Here is a 3318-nt window from a genome sequence, read left to right on the forward strand (position 1 = left end):
TGTGATGAAGACGGAGTAATTGTCGATAATCAGAATGATATATTGGGTTATGCAAAGCAATACTTTCAATCCGTCTTCACCGGAACTGGGGCAGCTGGGTCTGAGGCAGTGAATGTGATTGAGATAGTGATTGACACATCGACAAATGACATGCTCACGGCTCCCTTTGAGATTGAGGAGTTTAATAATGCTCTATTTTCTATGAGTCCAAACAAATCTCCGGACCCTGATGGTTTGAACCCAGGTTTTTCCAATAAATCTGGGCTACAATGGGACAGGCACTGGGAGCGGCCTGTGCAAAATGGCTTAGAGATGGGGAGTTCCCACCGGGCCTCAATGATACTACAATTGTGCTTATCCCCAAGATTGACAACCCTAGATTGCTTAAGGACTTTCGTCTGATCTCCCTTTGTAATGTGCTTTACCAAATCATTGCAAAGGCCTTGGCTAACCGGTTGAAAGGTGTTTTGCCACAAATAATTGGGGAGACTCAATATTCTTTTGTCCCTAGAAGGTCAATAATTGATAATGTGCATGTTGCCTTTGAGAGTATTCACTACATGAAAAGGCAAAACAGGGGGAGCTCTGGGCAGGCTGCCTTGAAGATTGACATTAGCAAGGCCTATGATAGGGTGGATTGGAACTTTTTGAAATTGGTTATGATTCACATGGGCTTTCATGAAACCTGGATCAGATGGATGAGGCTATGTATTTCAACGGTTAGGTATAAGGTGGCAGTGAATGGAGAATATTCTGAACAAGTTACCCCTGGAAGGGGCCTCAGACAGGGTGATCCATTGTCTCCCTACCTATTCATCTTGTGTGCAGAAGTCCTATCCAAATTGATAAAGAAGGTTGAGAGTGAGGGCTTAATTTCAGGATGCAGAATCTGTCGAAGGGCCCCATCGGTTACACACCTATTCTTCATTAATGACAGTTTTCTGTTCTTTGGGGAAACAACTAATGAAGCTACTAAGATTTTGAGTATACTAACCGAGTACGAGATGGCTTCGGGACAAGCTGTGAACTTAAGCAAGTCCGAAATTTTCTTTAGTGCAAATGTCAAAGCAGATTTGCAACTTGAGCTTAAAGGAATTTTGAGGGTTATTACACCTTTGGACACGAGTCGTTGCCTTCACTAATTAGGCGCTCCAAGAGAAGGATTTTTAACTTTCTGATTGAAAGGCTGAGGAAAAAGTTCGGAGTATAGAGCTTCAGATTCCTCTCACAGGCAGGCAAGGAGGTGTTGTTAAAGTCAGTGGCCCAGGCTCTACCTACCTTCTGTATGAGTACGTTCCTAATACCTTTATCTATCTGTGATGAATTGCAAAAAATGATGAACTCATTTTGGTAGGGTATGAAACCTGATGGCAAAAAGAGTATTCACTGGTTTGATTGGGCTAGGTTATGTCAATCAAAGGACCTAGGGGGTATGAGTTTTAAGGACCTACATTTGTTTAATTTAGCTTTATTAGGTAAGCAAGGATGGAAATTAGTGAATAATCCAAATACTTTAGTAAGTAAAATGTTCAAAGCAAAATATTTCCCAAGCGAAGACTTACTTTTCTCTGAATTAGGTAATAATCCTAGTATGGTTTGGAGAAGTATTTGGAGTGGCCTGAGTATACTTAGGACAGGAGTATTGTGGAAGGTGGGAGATGGTAGTTCAATTAGAGTTTGGAAGGATGCATGGGTACCTAAACTGAACGGTTTTTGTTTAAATTCTTTTATAGTCTCTCGGATGCAAGATTTAAGAGTTGCTGACTTGTTGCTTGAAAATGGTAGGGGTTGGGATGTAAACAAATTGAATGGATGTTTTAGTGAAACTGAGGTGAGTTCCATTTGCGACATCATTTTACCATTCACCGTCAGTCCAGATAGAAGAATCTGGAACTGGTCAAAAGATGGCTTTTATAATGTGCATTCGGGTTATATTGCTAGGATGGAGGTGGAGAAGGGAAGATTGATGAATGAGGGTTGGAGGAGGATCTGGAACCGAAATATGCCCCCTAAACTGAAGCTGTTCATATGGAGAATTTGCTCGGGTAGCCTACCCACCCAGGCTAGATTAGCCCAACGATGAGTTCCAATCACAATTGAATGTCCTGTGTGTGTGGAGCAGGATGAAACGGATAAACATTTATTTGTTGAATGTTGCTTTGCAGGCGATCTTTGGCGAATAGCTGGACTTCCAATACCACAAACTAATGGGATGAATTTTGCAGAATGGTTAATGCAGGCACTATGCGGCCCGAATCAGGAGATCATTGACCGACTTTGTTGTGCTCTAAAGACAATATGGGACCACAGGAACAAAGTTTTATGGCATATGACTTGGTGGCTGGCAGTAGTTGGCGCCATGGAATTGATGAATTTCGGGACTGGAAGGCTTACCAACAAGGCTCAAAGACTAGGCCAAAAGCAGACTCGGAGGCAAGGGCTATTAACTATCAACGACAACTTCAGGAAGCCGGAGCGACATCAGCAACACAATAAGGGGACGGGTCTGGCCCACCTACTGTTAACCCGTCTGATCCGACATCAGCGGCACACCCACAGCAGCGATCAACGAATGACAAAAATTCTGAGCCGACGCCAGCAGCACGCCCACAGTAGCAATCGACGAACGATGGAAATTCTGAGCCGACCGTAACAAGGCTGCCTGGTACCGATCAGGGACGTTCGAATAACAACGTCGAGCAACCTCGGGATAAACAAATATGGAAGCCTCCAACAAGGGGGTCAATGAAGTGTAATGTCGACGGCGCTGATAGGGGTCAAAAACCTCTATCTTTGGGTACGGTTTTAGGACGATTTTGGTTTACTTTTTACCGATAAGCGAGCAATTCTCGCATTTATATGCATTTGTGTGTGTTAGTTAGAATTTGTATATGTTTTATTTACTTTTCTGGTTTAAACTCGTTTCCTGATTATTTTTGGGAAAATATGGCCAAACTAGCATGTACGTTAACTTTCAATTATCTTTTATGGCTAATTGATCCACCAAAAGTCGCACCAAACGTAGTATTTACTCAAAACAAGCGGTTGGTGGGTCAATTTAGCCTCAGAACTAATGTCGTTTGGAGTTTACGTGCATGTGGAGGTCAAAACAGGAACGAGTTCGGGCGAAAATCGCATCGCGAGGACACCCGACAGTTACGCAGGGCATCTGGGCATGTTTGCTCATCGAAACTGGCATTTTTAGGCCAGCTCGCCCAACTCGGTGAGCTGACCTGCAGACTGATTCCTGGCCCCACAATGCCACGATCAAGTCCCACTTCTCCCACCTGCAAAAGGAAACGAATTAGGTCAGATACG

The sequence above is a fragment of the Euphorbia lathyris genome, chromosome 4 (assembly GCF_963576675.1).
Source record: "Euphorbia lathyris chromosome 4, ddEupLath1.1, whole genome shotgun sequence".
Classification (NCBI taxonomy): Eukaryota; Viridiplantae; Streptophyta; class Magnoliopsida; order Malpighiales; family Euphorbiaceae; genus Euphorbia; species Euphorbia lathyris.